The following is a 16,400-nucleotide window of genomic DNA, read 5'->3' as shown; positions in this document are numbered from 1 at the left end:
AATCCCATTTTTTCGCCTAAAAACCCCAAAAATCCCATTTTGGCGAAAATCCCATTTTCCCCAAAAAGACCGAAACCCGGGGTTGTTTCTGCAGGGGGGATGAGGAGCTGCAGGAGGATCCAGAAATACCCAAAAATAACCAAGAAAATCCCATTTTTTCCCAAAAAACGCCATAAAAATCCCATTTTTTTGCCGAAAAATCCCATTTTTCCCCCCAAAAGAGCCGTGACCCCGGGGTTGTTTCTGCAGGGAGGATGGGGAGCTGCAGGAGGATCCAGAATTCCCATTTTCCTCACCAAACCCCATCAAATCCCCATTTTTCCCCCTAAAAAAAACCCTAAAAATCCCATTTTTTTGCCGAAAAATCCCATTTTTTTGCTGAAAAATCCCATTTTTCCCCCCAAAAGAGCCGTGACCCCGGGGCTGTTTCTGCAGGGAGGATGGGGAGGGGGGGGGGGGGGGGGAGCTGGAGGATGGCGAGGGGCGGCGGAGGGCCCTCAATACCCCAATCCCAATCCTGACCCCAATCCCATTTCCCATGCGAGGAGCGGCTCCCATCATTCCCATTTTCCCCTCTATACCCCATCAAATCCCCGTTATTTTCCCCCCAAAAAACCCCATAAACATCCCATTTTCCCCCTAAAAAACCCATAAAAATCCCATTTTTCCCCCTAAAAACCCCTTTTTTTTTTGCTGAAAAATCCCATTTTTGGCTGAAAAATCCCATTTTTCCCCCCAAAAGAGCCGTGAACCCGGGGCTGTTTTTGCAGGGAGGATGGGGAGCTGCAGGAGGATCCAGAATTCCCATTTTCCTCACCAAACCCCATCAAATCCCCATTATTCCCCCCAAAAAACCCCGTAAAAATCCCATTTTTTGGCCGAAAAATCCCATTTTCCCCCCAAAAGAGCCGTGACCCCGGGGTTGTTTTTGCAGGGAGGATGAGGAGCTGCAGGAGGATCCATCATTCCCATTTTCCCCTCTATACCCCATCAAATTCCTGCGATTTTACACCCAAAAATAACCAAGAAAATCCCATTTTTTCCCCAAAAAACCCATAAAAATCCCATTTTTTTGGCCGAAAAATCCCATTTTTTTGCCAAAAAATCCCATTTTCCCCCCAAAAGAGCCGTGACCCCGGGGCTGTTTCTGCAGGGAGGATGGGGAGCTGGAGGACGACAGCAGCGATGAAACCCCGCAGAATTCCTGACCCCAGAAAATCCCCATTATTTCTCTCAAAACCCATAAAATTCCTGGGCTTTTCTCCTCGAGAGGATGGGGAGCTGCAGGAGGATCCTTTTTTTTCCTCTCTACCCCATCAAATTCCTGCGATTTTACACCCAAAATAACCCCCCCCCAAAAACCCCATAAAAATCCCATTTTTTGGCGAAAGTCCCATTTTCCCCCCAAAAGACCCATGAACCCGGGGTTGTTTTTGCAGGGAGGATGAGGAGCTGCAGGAGGATCCAGAATTCCCATTTTCCCCTCTATACCCCATCAAATTCCTGCGATTTTACGCCCAAAAATAACCAAGAAAATCCCATTTTTTCCCAAAAAACGCCATAAAAATCCCATTTTTTTGCCGAAAAACCCCATTTTTTTGGCGAAAAATCCCATTTTTTTCCCCAAAAGAGCCGTGACCCGGGGCTGTTTCTGCAGGGAGGATGAGGAGCTGGGGGACGGCGGGATGAAACCTCAAATTCCTGACCCCAGAAAATCCCCATTATTTCTCTCAAAACCCATAAAATTCCTGGGCTTTTCTCCTCGAGAGGATGAGGAGCTGCAGGAGGATCCAGAATTCCCATTTTCCCCTCTATACCCCATCAAATTCCTGCGATTTTACACCCAAAAATAACCAGAAAAATCCCAATTTCCCCCCTAAAGAAAACCCTAGAAATACCGTTTTTTTGCCAAAAAATCCCATTTTTTCGCCTAAAAAACCCCATAAAAATCCCATTTTTTGGCCGAAAAATCCCATTTTTCCCCCAAAAGAGCCGTGAGCCCGGGGTTGTTTTTGCAGGGAGGATGGGGAGCTGCAGGAGGATCCAGAATTCCCATTTTCCCTCTTAACCCCATTTCCTTCCCATTTTCCCCAAAAACCCCATAAAAATCCCATTTTTATAAAACCCCTATAAAAATCCCATTTTTGGCGAAAAATCCCATTTTCCCCAAAAAAAACCCGTTTTTTTCAGGAGGATGAGGAGCTCAGGAGGATCCAGAATTCCTTTTCCCGCAAACCCCATCAAATCCCCATTATTCCCCCCAAAAAACCCCATAACAACCCCATTTTTTTGCTGAAAAACCCCATTTTTCCCCCAAAAGAGCCGTGACCCCGGGGCTGTTTCTGCAGGGAGGATGAGGAGCTGCAGGAGGATCCATCATTCCCATTTTCCCCTCTATACCCCATCAAATCCCTGCGATTTTACGCCCAAAAATAACCAAGAAAATCCCATTTTTTCCCAAAAAACGCCATAAAAATCCCATTTTTTTGCCGAAAAACCCCATTTTTTGCCGAAAAATCCCATTTTTTCCCCAAAAGAGCCGTGACCCCGGGGTTGTTTCTGCAGGGAGGATGAGGAGCTGCAGGAGGATCCATCATTCCCATTTTCCCCTCTATACCCCATCAAATCCCTCGCACCAAAATAACCAAGAAAATCCCATTTTTTTCCCAAAAACGCCATAAAAATCCCATTTTTTTGCCGAAAAATCCCATTTTTTCCCCCAAAAGACCCATGAACCCGGGGCTGTTTCTGCAGGGAGGATGGGGAGCTGGAGGAGGGCGAGCTGGAGGACGACGGCAGGCCCTCGCACAGGACCGGCACCCCTAGCGCGCAGCGGCAAGCCGTCCGGGGACAAAAGCGGCACCGCGCGCTGCGCGCGGTGGTTAAAACGCCGCAAGGACAAGGACAAGAGGAGGTCCAAGAAAAAGAGAAAATCCAAGCACAAGGTGGGAATTTGCCACGGAATTCGGCATTTTAGGGCAAGGTCAAGGGTTTGTCCCGGTTTTTTTTTTCCCATTTCCCCGCGGAAAAATTGTTTCAATCTCATTTTTTTGGGGTTGAACGTTGGAATTTTGGTGAAATTTTCCCTCAAGTTTCAGGGAAAATCTCAGGTTTTTTATGTAGCATTCCTCATTTAATACTTAATATTTTGTATTCAATAATCAACACTTAATATTTAACTTTCACTATTTAGTAGTCGTTATTTAATATCTAATATTCCATATTCAATCTTTAATGTTCAGTACTTAATATTTTTTATTTTAAATTTTCATTTAAATTGCCTTCAAATTTTAAGAAAAATCTATTTTTAGTATCTCAATCTTAAATTTCCAGAAGAATTCCCATCAAATTCTAAGAAAAATCCGATTTTTTGCGTTTTAATCCTGGACTTTTCATGAGAATTTCCCTCAAATTCCAGGAAAAAAAAAACTTAGTATCTTAATTCCAAATTGCCATAAAATTGCACTCAAATTGCAGGAAAAAATCCTATTTTTAGCATCCTAGCCCCAAAATCAGTCAGGGGGAAATTCCAGAGGTGGGGAAGAGCTCAGGGCTGGTTTTTCCGGGATTTTCTCCGGAAGTTTGGGAATTCCAGGGGTTGGGAAGGGAATTGCAGAATTTGGGAAGGGAATTCCAGAGTTTTGGAAGGGAATTCCAAGGTTTGGGAAGGGAATTGCAGGGGTTGGGAAGGGCTCAGGGCTGATTTTCCTGGGGTTTTGCCGGGAAAATTGGGAATTGCAGGATTCGAGAAGGGAATTCCTGGGTTTGGGAAGGGCTCAGAACTGATTTTCCCAGGGTTTTGCCAGGAAAATTGGGAATTCCAGGGTTAGGGAAGGGAATTGCAGGGGTCAGGATGGAATTCCAGGGGTTGGGAAGGGAATTGCAGGCTTTGGGAAGGGCTCAGGGCTGATTTTTCTGGGATTTTCCCTGGAAAATTGGGAATTCCAGGCTTATGGGAAGGGAATTCCAGGGCTCAGGATGGAATTGCAGGGGTCAGGATGGAATTGCAGGCTTTGGGAAGGGCTCAGGGCTGATTTTCCTGGGGTTTTCCATGGAAAATTGGGAATTCCAGGGGTTGGGAAGGGCTCAGGGCTGATTTTCCTGGGGTTTTGCCAGGAAAATTGGGAATTGCAGGATTCGAGAAGGGAATTGCAGGGGTTGGAAGGGAATTCCTGGGTTTGGGAAGGGCTCAGAACTGATTTTCCCAGGGTTTTGCCAGGAAAATTGGGAATTCCAGGGTTAGGGAAGGGAATTGCAGGGGTCAGGATGGAATTGCAGGGGTTGGGAAGGGAATTCCAGGCTTTGGGAAGGGAATTCCAGGGGTCAGGATGGAATTGCAGGCTTTGGGAAGGGCTCAGGGCTGATTTTTCTGGGATTTTCCATGGAAAATTGGGAATTCCAGGGGTTGGGAAGGGAATTGCAGGGGTTGGGAAGGGAATTGCAGGATTTGGGAAGGGAATTGCAGGGGTTGGGAAGAGCTCGGGGCTGATTTTCCTGGGGTTTTGCCAGGAAAATTGGGAATTGCAGGATTAGGGAAGGGAATTCCAGGGTTAGGGAAGGGAATTGCAGGGGCTGGGAAGGGAATTGCAGGGGTCAGGGTGGAATTGCAGGCTTTGGGAAGGGCTCAGGGCTGATTTTCCTGGGGTTTTCCATGGAAAATTGGGAATTGCAGGATTCGAGAAGGGAATTCCAGGGGTTGGAAGGGAATTCCTGGGTTTGGGAAGGGCTCAGAACTGATTTTCCCAGGGTTTTGCCAGGAAAATTGGGAATTCCAGGGTTAGGGAAAGGAATTGCAGGCTTTGGGAAGGGCTCAGGGCTGATTTTCCTGGGGTTTTCCATGGAAAATTGGGAATTCCAGGGGTTGGGAAGGGCTCAGGGCTGATTTTCGCAGGCTTTGGGAAGGCAAAGGGGATTTTCCAGGATTTTCTGGGAAGGGAATTCCAGGGGTTGGGAAGGGAATTGCAGGGGTTGGGAAGGGAATTCCAGGGCTCAGGATGGAATTGCAGGCTTTGGGAAGGGCTCAGGGCTGATTTTTCCAGGATTTTCCCTGGAAATTGGGAATTCCAGGGTTAGGGAAGGGAATTGCAGGGGTTGGGAAGGGAATTCCAGGGCTCAGGATGGAATTGCAGGCTTTGGGAAGGGCTCAGGGCTGATTTTTCCGGGATTTTCCCTGGAAAATTGGGAATTCCAGGGTTAGGGAAGGGAATTCCAGGGGTTGGGAAGGGAATTCCAGGGGTTGGATGGAATTGCAGGCTTTGGGAAGGGCTCAGGGCTGGTTTTCCCGGGAAATTTCCTCCCGGGAATAGGCTTTGGGGAATTGCAGGGGTTAGGTTACGGGTTAAGGGAATTGCTGGGGTCAGGGTGGAATTGCAGGCTTTGGGAAGGGCTCAGGGCTGATTTTTCTGGGATTTTCCCTGGAAAATTGGGAATTCCAGGCTTTGGGAAGGGAATTCCAGGGGTTGGGAAGGGAATTCCAGGGCTTTGGGAAGGGAATTGCAGGGGTCAGGATGGAATTGCAGGCTTTGGGAAGGGCTCAGGGCTGATTTTCCCGGGATTTTCCATGGAAAATTGGGAATTCCAGGCTTTGGGAAGGGAATTCCAGGGCTCAGGATGGAATTGCAGGCTTTGGGAAGGGCTCAGGGCTGATTTTCCCGGGATTTTCCATGGAAAATTGGGAATTCCAGGGTTAGGGAAGGGAATTCCAGGGGTCAGGATGGAATTGCAGGCTTTGGGGAAGGGCTCAGACGGGAGGCTGATGTATTCCGGGATTTTCCAGCGCGCGCCTGGGCCCAGTGAGGAATTAGTGGGGATTTGACGCCGGTGTACTCCTGAGTTGTACGGAGCGCTGGGGGGGAGAAGGGCCACAGAAAATACCGGGAGTACAGCCCGGTGTATTCCGTGAGTTGTACTGGGAACGCTGGGAGGGAAACTGGGAATTACTGGGAATGGAAACTGGGAATTACTGGGAATACAGCCCAGTCTGTTCTGTGAATTATACTGGGAATACTGGGAGGGAAACTGGGAATTACTGGGAATGGTCACTGGGAAATCCTGGGGGTACAGCCCGGTGTATTCCGTGAGTTATACTGGGAATACTGGGAATGGAAACTGGGAATTACTGGGAGTGGAAACTGGGAATACTGGGAATGCAAACTGGGAATTACTGGGAGTGGAAACTGGGAATTACTGGGAATGATCCCAGGGAAATCCTGGGAATACAGCCCAGTGTATTCCAGGAGTTATACTGGGAATGCTGGGAGGGAAACTGGGAATTACTGGGAGTGGAAACTGGGAATTACTGGGAGTGGAAACTGGGAAATACTGGGAATGGAAACTGGGAATTACTGGGAATGGTCACTGGGAATTTTTGGGATTTTTTGGGAATTTTTTGGGAGTTCTGGATCCTGCTCTCTCCCATGCCACTCCCAGTCCCACCAGTACTCCCAGTCCCATCCCAAGGGAATAAAACCTGGGAATTTGGGGGAATTTTTGGGGGGAATTTTTTTTTGGAATTTTTGGGGGAATTTTTGGGGGAATTTTTTGGGAATTTTTAGGGAATTTTTGGGGAATTTTTGGAATTTTTGGGTAATTCCGGATCCCAACCTCTCTCATGCCACTCCCAGTCCCACCAGTACTCCCAGTTACCCCAGAACAAGCAGGAATTTTTAGGGAATTTTGGGGGGAATTTTTTGGGGGAATTTTGGGAATTTTGGGGGAATTTTTGGGAGTTCTGGATCCCAACCTCTCCCTGTCCATTCCCAGTACTCCCAGTTGCCCCAGAACGAGTGGGAATTTTTAGGGAATTTTTGGGGGAATTTGGGGAATTTTTGGGGAATTTTTTTGGAATTTTCGGGGGAATTTTTGGGGGAATTTTTGGGGAATTTTTTTTGGGGGAATTTTTGGGGGAATTTTGGGGAATTTTTGGGGGAATTTTTGGGGAATTTTTGGAATTTTTGGGTAATTCCGGATCCCAACCTCTGCCATGCCATTCCCAGTCCCACCAGTACTCCCAGTTGCCCCGGAAGGGGCACCCCAAGGGGGACCCCAAGGGCTCCTACGGGGGCTCCTACGAGGAGTTCGAGCCCGAGGATTTCGGGCCCTTCGAGGCCGAAGAGGAGGAGGAGGCGCCCAAGGACGACTTTGACGATTTCTCCAAGGAGCTGAGCCAGTACCGGCGCTCCAAGGACGGAGGGCACCGAGCCAGAGGTAAGGGAAAAACGGGGGAAAAAAATTGGGGGAAAAAATTGGGGAAAAAAATGGGAAAAATCAGAAAATGTAAGAAAAATCCTACTGGAAAACAAAAAAAAAACCAACAAAAAATCACAGAAAACAAACAAAAAATAAGCGGGAAAACATAAAAAAACCCCCAAAATTCCTAGAAAAACCACAAAAACCCATTAAAAAAAGGCACAAAAATAAAACAAAACAAAGTGGAAAAAAACAAAAAAAACCCCAAAAACCAATAGAAAACCCAAACTCAACCTCCCGCCAAAAAACCCCAAAGAAAGAAAAAAAACACCAAAAAACAACAACAACAAAAAAACCACAAAAACTCCTCAACCTCCCAAAAAAGAAAAGAACACTTCAAAATTTTCAACACATGAAAAGAAATCCAAAAAATTGCCCCAAAAAATCCCAAGAAATAATAAAAAACCCCCAAAAACCGACATAAACAAACAAACAAAAAACCTAAAAGCTCACAAAAACCCCCAAAAACCTCTCTCAAAAAAAACTCCATTTTTCACAGTTTTTTCTTAGTTTTGCGCCCATTTTTCTCTTTCTTTTCCCCATTTTCCCCTGTTTTTTCCATTATTTTTCCCCTTTTTTTCCCCATTTCCCTCAATTTTTTCCCATTTTTCCTTCATTTTCCCCCATTTTTCCCCAGGTTGGGGTTGCTGCTGTGGCCGCGGGTTCCGGGGCTGGGGTTTCCCATTTTTCCCCATTTTTTCCCCATTTTTTCCCCATTTTTTCCCCATTTTTTCCCATTTTTCCATTGTTTTCCCCAGGCCGGGGTTGCCGCAAGTTCCTGGGCTGGTTTTTCCCATTTTTTTTTCCCCATTTTCTTTTGTTTTTGGTTCCCGGTTTTCCCATTTTTTCCCTCATTTTCCCCAATTTTCCCATTTTTTCCCATTTTTCCCCAGGTCGGTGTTGCTGTGGTGGCTGCGGGTTCCGGGGCCGGTTTTTCCCCGTGTTTTTCCCCATTTTTTTTTCCCCATTTTCCCCCCGTTTCTTCGCGAGGTCGCGGTTGCCGTGGTGGCCGTGGGTTCTGGGGCCGGTTTTTCCCCATTTTTCCAATTTTTCCCATTTTTGCCCATTTTCCCGTTGTTTCTCCGCAGGTCGCGGTTGCCGCGGGGGCCGCGGGTTCCGGGGCCGGTTTTTCCCCAGTTTTTCCCGGTTTTCCCCATTTTTGCCCATTTTCCCCCCGTTTCTCCGCAGGTCGCGGTTGCCGTGGTGGCCGTGGGTTCTGGGGCCGGTTTTTCCCATTTTTCCCATTTTTTCCCATTTTTTCCCGTTGTTTCTCCGCAGGTCGGGGTTGCCGCGGTGGCCATGGGTTCCGGGGCCGGTTTTTCCCCAGTTTTTCCCCGGTTTTTCCCATTTTTCCCATTTTGCGCGCTTTCGCAGGTCGGGTTGCCGTGGTGGCCGTGGGTTCCGGGGCCGGTTTTTCCCCAGTTTTTCCCCGGTTTTTCCCATTTTTCCCCATTTTCCCCCCGTTTCTCCGCAGGTCGCGGTTGCCGCGGTGGCCGCGGGTTCCGGGGCCGGTTTTTCCCCAGTTTTTCCCCGTTTTTTCCCATTTTTCCCCATTTTCCCGTTGTTTCTCGCAGGTCGCGGTTGCCGCGGGGGCCGTGGGTTCCGGGGCCGGTTTTTCCCCAGTTTTTCCCCGTTTTTGCCCATTTTTCCCATTTTTCCCCCCGTTTCTCCGCAGGTCGTGGATGCCGTGGTGGCCGCGGGTTCCGGGGCCGGTTTTTCCCTGGTTTTTGCCCATTTTTGCCCATTTTCCCGTTGTTTCTCCGCAGGTCGCGGATGCCGTGGGGGCCGCGGGTTCGGGGCACGCCAGCGGGGCCGGGCGGGGGCGGGGCTGGGCGGGGGGGCCGCGCCCCGCGCGACCCGAGGATGAGGAGGAGCCCTTCGAGGAGGAGATGGAGGTGAGCCGGGGTGCGCAGGGAATTCCTGGGAATTCCGAGCCTGTCCCGGGAATTCAGGGAATTCTGAGAGTTCTGAGCCTGTCCTGGGGGAATTGTGACCCAATCCCGGGGGAATTCCGAGCCTGTCCTGGGATATTTCTGAGAGAATTCTCATCCTGTCCTGGGATATTCCCCAGGGAATTCTGATCCTGTCCTGGGGGAATTCCGAGCCTGTCCTGGGATATTCCCCAGGGAATTCGGAGCCTGTCCCGGGGCAATTCTGAGCCTGTCCCGGGGCAATTCCGAGCCTGTCCTGGGATATTTCCGAGAGAATTCTCATCCTGTCCTGGGATATTCCCCAGGGAATTCTGATCCTGTCCTGGGGGAATTCTGAGCCTGTCCTGGGATATTTCCGAGAGAGTTCTGAGCCTGTCCTGGGGGAATTGTGACCCAATCCCAGGGGAATTCTGACCCAATCCTGGGGGAATTCAGAGCCTGTCCTGGGGAATTCGAGCCTGTCCTGGGATATTCCCCAGGGAATTCTGAGCCTGTCCTGGGAATTCTGAGCCTGTCCTGGGAATCCGGGGAATTCTGGGATTTCTGAGCCTGTCCTGGGGGAATTGTGACCCAATCCCAGGGGAATTCCGAGCCTGTCCCGGGGCAATTCTGAGCCTGTCCTGGGGCTTCCTGAGGGAATTCTGAGCCAATCCTGGGTTTCCCATCCCAAGATTTCAATCCCATCCCAGGATTCTGACCCCATCCCACAATTCCCACCCCATCCTGGGATTCCCCAGGGAATTCCAGCCCCATCCGGGATCTGGCCTGACCCCATTCCCACGGAATTCCTGCTTTCCCCATCCCAATTCCCGCGGAATTCCCGTTTTTCCCAGTACTGCGACCCCGAGGAGCCGCTGGGCAACGACGACTTCGACGATTACGCCAAGGAGCTGTCGCAGTACCGGCGCAGCAAGGACAGGGGCCGCGGTGAGACCCAAATCCAGCCCAAATGCAGCCCAAATCCCAGCCCAAATCTCACCCCAAATCCCAGCCCAAATCCAGCCCAAATCCCACCCCAAATCCCACCCCAAATCCCACCCCAAATCCCAGCCCAAATCCCAGCCCAAATCCAGCCCAAATCCCACCCCAAATCCCACCCCAAATCCCACCCCAAATCCCAGCCCAAATCCAGCCCAAATCCAGCCCAAATCCAGCCCAAATCCCAGCCCAAATCCAGCCCAAATCCAGCCTAAATCCGACCCCAAATCCAGCCCAAATCCAGCCCAAATCCCAGCCCAAATCCAGCCCAAATCCCAGCCCAAATCCAGCCCAAATCCAGCCCAAATCCAGCCCAAATCCCACCCCAAATCCAGCCCAAATCCAGCCCAAATCCAGCCCAAATCCAGCCCAAATCCCAGCCCAAATCCAGCCCAAATCCAGCCCAAATCCCACCCCAAATCCCAGCCCAAATCCAGCCCAAATCCAGCCCAAATCCAGCCCAAATCCCACCCCAAATCCCACCCCAAACCCCCCAAATCCCACCCCAACACCCCAAACAAACAACAAACCAACAAACAAATAACAACAAAACAAATCAAAACCCAAATCCATCCCAAGCCCCCCCAAATCCCAATCCCACCCCCAATCCCAATCCCACCCCAAATCCCATTCCCAATCCCAAATCCCAATCCCAATCCCGATGCCATTTCCAGGCCGTGGTCCCCGTGGTCCCCGTGGCCCCAGAGGGGGCAGGGGCAGCAAGGGGCCGGGGGGGGGCTGGATCTGGGAATTCCCACCCCAAATCCCAAATCCCACCCCAAATCCCACCCCAAATCCCATTCCCAATCCCAAATCCCATTCCCAATCCCACCCCCAATCCCAATCCCATCCCAAATCCCAACCCACCAAACCTCCCCCCCCCCCCAATCCACCCCAAATCCCAATCCCAATCCCGATCCCGTTCCAGGCCGTGGTCCCCACGGCCCCCGGGGGCTGGGGGGCAGGGGCAGCAAAGGGCTGGGGGATCTGGATCTGGGAATTCCCACCCAAATCCCAAATCCCACCCCAAATCCCAATCCCATCCCAAATCCCAATCCCATCCCAAATCCCATTCCCAATCCCAATCCCACCCCAAATCCCAATTCCCAATCCCAATCCCGATCCCGTTCCAGGCCGTGGTCCCCGCGGTCCCCGTGGCCCCAGGGGAGGCAGGGGCAGCAAGGGCCGGGGTGGGGCTGGATCTGAGAATTCCCACCCCAAATCCCAATCCCACCCCACCCCAAATCCCAATCCCACCCCCAAATCCCAAATCCCACCCCAAATCCCAATCCCAATCCCAATCCCGATCCCGTTCCAGGCCGTGGTCCCCGCGGCCCCCGTGGCCCCAGGGGGGCAGGGGCAGCAAAGGGCTGGGGGACTGGATCTGGGAATTCCCACCCCAAATCCCAATCCCAATCCCACCCCCAATCCCAATCCCACCCCAAATCCCAAATCCCAATCCCAATCCCACCCCCAATCCCACCCCAATCCCAATCCCACCCCAAATCCCACCCCAAATCCCAATCCCAATCCCATCCCGTTCAGGCTCGTGGTCCCCGCGGTCCCGAGGGGGGCAGGGGCAGCAAGGGGCTGGGGGGGGCTGGATCTGGGAATTCCCACCCCAAATCCCAAATCCCACCCCAACCCACCAAATCCCATCCCAACCCAATCCCACCCCCCCTTAATCCCAACCCAAACCCTCCCACCCCAAATCCCACCCCAAATCCCACCCCCAATCCCAAATCCCAATCCCACCCCCAATCCCAATCCCGATCCCGTTCCAGGCCGTGGTCCCGGCCCCCGTGGCCCCAAGGGCGGCAGGGGCAGCAAGGGGCCGGGCCGGCCTGGGGCCGCGGCCGCAGCGCCCTGGGCAAGGGCGGCAGCCACGAGGACGACGACTTCTACGACGAGGACATGGGGGTGAGTGCCCCAAAAATCCCCAAAAATCCCCAAAATCCTGCCCAGAAACCCAGAAAACCCAAAACGCTTCGAGGGCGTGCGAGTGAGCACCTAAAATCCCCAAAAATTCCCCCTTCAAATCTCCCTGGGATTCCCCAAAATCCTGCCCAGACGTCGCGGGGGCCAGTGCCTGGAATCCCCCAAATGTTCCCCTGGAATTCCCAGAAATCCCCCCAAATCCCCCTGGAATTCCAAAAATTCTCCTGGGATTCCCAAAAATCCTGCCCAGACATGGGGATGAACACCTGGAATTCCCAAAAATCCCCAAAAATCCTCCTGCAATCCCCAAAAATCCCCAAAAATCCCCCTGGCATCCTCAAAAATGCTGCCCAGACATGGGGATGAACACCTGGAATCTCCAAAAACCCCCAAAAATCCTCCTGCAATCCCCAAAAATCCCCCTGGAATCCCCAAAAATCCTGCCTAGATATGGGGGTGAACACCTGGAATCCCCAAAAATCCCCCTGGAATCCCCAAAAATCCCCAAAAATCCCCCGGAATCCCCAAAAATCCCCCTGGAATCCCCAAAAATTCCCAAAAATCCCCCTGGAATCCCCAAAAATCCCCCTGGAATCCCCAAAAATGCCCAAAAATCCCCCTGGAATCCCCAAAAATCCTGCCCAGAAACCAAAAACCTTTGAGACATGGGGGTGAGCACCCCAAATCCCAAAATTTCCCCCCAAAATCCCCAAATTTTCCCCCCAAATCCACCTTTTCCCCACAAATCCCCCTTTTCTCCCCCAAATTCCTAGGATTTTTGGCCCAGCACCCCCCAAACCCTCTCAATTTTTGGGATATTTCCCCATTTTTTCCTAATTTTCCCCATTTTTCCCTATTCTCCCCCCATTTCTTTTCCCATTTTCCCCATTTTTTCCCCATTTTTCTGCCATTTTCCTGCCAAATTTCCCATTTTTCCCCATTTTTCTTATTTTTCCCATTTTTTCCTATTTTTCCTCTTTTTTTTCCCATTTCTCCCCATTTTTTCCCTATTTCTCCATTTCTTTGCCCATTTTCCCCTATCTGTTCCCATTTGCTTTCCCCGTTTTTTTCCCCATTTTTCCCCCAAATTTCCCGTTTTTGCCCCAGGACGGGGGCGGGTACCGGCGGGAGGACAAGGCTCACCTGCCCTCGGACAAGAAGGGGAAGGTGATCTGCAAATACTTCGTGGAGGGCAGGTGTACCTGGGTAAGGACACCTGGGGGGGGTCACACCTGGGGGGTCACACCTGGGGGGTCACACCTGGGGGTCACACCTGGGGGTGTCACACCTGGGGGTCACACCTGGGGGGACACCTGGGGGTCACACCTGGGGGGTCACACCTGGGGAGGGGGAGTCACACCTGGGTAAGGACACCTGGGGGGTCACACCTGGGGGGGGTCACACCTGGGGGGTCACACCTGGGGGTCACACCTGGGGGGCACACCTGGGGGGGAACATCTGGGGGTCACACCTGGGGGGGGGGTCACACCTGGGGGTCACACCTGGGGGGAACACCTGGGGGGTCACACCTGGGGGTCACACCTGGGGGTCACACCTGGGGACACCTGGGGGGGTACACCTGGGGGTCACACCTGGGGGGGGGGTCACACCTGGGGGGGTCACACCTGGGGGGGTCACACCTGGGAAAGGTCACCTGGGGGGTCCCCAGTTACATCTGGGAATGAGGTGGGGGCACCTGGGTCACCTGTGTCATCCTCATGTAACCTGGGTCACACCTGGGTCACCTGGGTCACCTGTGTCACTCTTCCATCTCACGTGTGTCACACCTGTCACACATTTCCATCTGTGTCACACCTGTGCCCTGTGTCCCACCTAAATCCCACCTTTATCTCACCTGGGTCACGTGGGTCACACCTGTGTCCTGCCTGTGTCACACCTGTGTCACACCTGGGTCACACCTGTGTCGTGCCTGTGTCACACCTGTGTCACACCTGTGTCACACTTGTGTCACACCTGGGTCACACTTGTGTCACACCTGTGTCCTGCCTGGGTCACACCTGTGTCACACCTGGGTCACACCTGGGTCACACCTGGGTCACACCTGCAGGGCGACCACTGTCCTGCCTGTGTCACACCTGACCCCGAGCCTGGCCACACGCGGCAGCTCTGCAGGTTCTACACCTGGGCCCCTGCCTGTGTCCGACCCCTGCCCCTCACCTGCCCCACCTGCGATACCTGCCTTGAACCGGGCTAAACCGGGCTAAACCTGGGCTACAATCTGCCCTAAACCGGGCAACCTGAGGCTAAACCTGGGCTAAACCTGGGCTAAACCGGGCTGAACCTGGGCTGCCCCTGACATAAACCCGGCCTGAACCTGGGCTGAACCTGGGCTAAACCTGGGCTAAACCTGGGCTAAATGCCCGAACCTGGGCTAAACCTGGGCTAAACCTGGGCTAAACCTGGGCTAAACCTGGGCTAAACCCGGCCTGAACCTGGGCTAAACCTGGGCTAAACCCGGCCTGAACCTGGGCTAAACCTGGGCTAAACCTGGGCTAAACCCGGCCTGAACCTGGGCTAAACCTGGGCTAAACCCGGCCTGAACCTGGGCTAAACCTGGGCTAAACCTGGCGCAAACCCGGCCTGAACCTGGGCTAAACGGGCTAAACCTGGGCTAAACCTGGGCTAAACCCGGCCTGAACCTGGGCTAAACCTGGGCTAAACCTGGGCTAAACCTGGGCTAAACCCGGCCTGAACCTGGGCTAAACCTGGGCTGAACCTGGGCTAAACCTGCCCCGAACCTGGGCCAAACCTGGGCTAAACCTGGGCTGAACCTGGGCTGAACCTGGGCTAAACCCGGCCTGAACCTGGGCTAAACCTGGGCTAAACCCGGCCTGAACCTGGGCTAAACCCGGCCTGAACCTGGGCTAAACCTGGGCTGAACCTGGGCTAAACCTGCGCTAAACCTGGCCCGAACCTGGGCTAAACCTGGGCTAAACCCGGCCTGAACCTGGGCTAAACCCGGCCGAACCTGGGCTAAACCTGGGCTAAACCTGGGCTAAACCTGGGCTGAACCTGGGCTGAACCTGCCCCAAAGCTTCCCTGAAACTGCCCCCGAGAGCTGTCCCTACATGCAGGATAGCCTGCCTTGAACCGGGCTAAACCTGGGCTAAACCTGGGCTAAACCCGGCCTGAACCTGGGCTAAACCTGCCCTGAACCTGCCCTGAAACTGCCCCCGAGAGCTGTCCCTACATGCACAATATTCTGCCTTGAACCGGGCTAAACCTGGGCTAAACCCGGCCTGAACCTGCGCTGAACCTGCCCCGAACCTGGGCTGAACCTGGGCTGGACCTGGGCTGGACCTGAGCTGAACCCAGGATAAAATGAGCCCTGAATCACCCTAGTCCGGGCCTAGGCCGGGCTCTGCGTTCTGGAAGTTTCCTTGACGTTCCAACGGGATTTCCCGTGCAAGCTGTTCCACAGCACGCTATCATCAGCGGCTGAACATGCATGTACCGGCAAACCCGCTCTGAACCTGCCCGCACGCTGCTGGACAAGGAGCAGCACCTGGGGGCAACCTGGGCACACCTGGGCCACACCTGAGCACACCTGGGGGCACATGGAGCCCTGCAAATCACACCAGGCACACACCTGGGCACCTGGGGCACATGGACCCTGCCCAAATCACACCTGGGCATCCGGCACACACCTGCTGCACACCTGGGGACACCTGTGCCACACCACCGGCCTGCCCAAATCACACCTGGGCACACCTGGGCACACCTGTTCTCCCACGCGCCGCTCTGCGACAGACGCGGCAGCTGCTGGACAAGGTAACGCACCTGGGGCACACCTGGGCACACCTGGGGGCACACCTGGGCACACATGGACCCTGCCCAAATCACACCTGGGCACACCTGGGCACACACCTGGGCACACCTGGGGCACACCTGGGCACACATAGAGCCTGCCCAAATCACACCTGGGGGCACACCTGGGCACACCTGGGGCACACCTGGGTACACCTGGGCACACATGGACCGTGCCCAAATCACACCTGGGCACACCTGGATTGTGCCAAAATCACACCTGGGCACAGCTGGATATGCCCAGTCCATCCCAGTCTGTCCCAGTTTAACCCCAGTTTAACCCATTCCATCCCAGTCTGGTCCATCCCAATCCATCCCAGTTTAACTGATTTCCCCCCAGTTTAACCCCAGTTTAACCCCAGTTTAACCCATTCCATCCCAGTCTGGTCCATCCCAGTCCATCCCAGTTTAACTGATTTCCCCCCAGTTTAACCCCAGTTTAACCCCGGTTTAACCCTTCTGTGCCCAGATGCTGGC

At 52.9% G+C, this 16,400-nt stretch overlaps 1 long non-coding RNA gene across 1 annotated transcript; it reads left to right on the top strand.

Moving 5' to 3' along the window:
• The first annotated feature begins 9,095 nt into the window (after positions 1–9,095).
• Positions 9,096–11,528, top strand: LOC115916488. The gene is made up of 3 exons (XR_004061602.1): positions 9,096–9,143; positions 10,013–10,106; positions 11,476–11,528. It is a non-coding gene; the product is annotated as an uncharacterized LOC115916488 (long non-coding RNA).
• The last annotated feature ends 4,872 nt before the right edge of the window (positions 11,529–16,400 follow it).

This window comes from Camarhynchus parvulus, unplaced genomic scaffold (assembly GCF_901933205.1).
Source record: "Camarhynchus parvulus unplaced genomic scaffold, STF_HiC, whole genome shotgun sequence".
NCBI classification, from domain to species: domain Eukaryota; kingdom Metazoa; phylum Chordata; class Aves; order Passeriformes; family Thraupidae; genus Camarhynchus; species Camarhynchus parvulus.
This window is presented reverse-complemented; position numbering and strand designations above follow the sequence as displayed.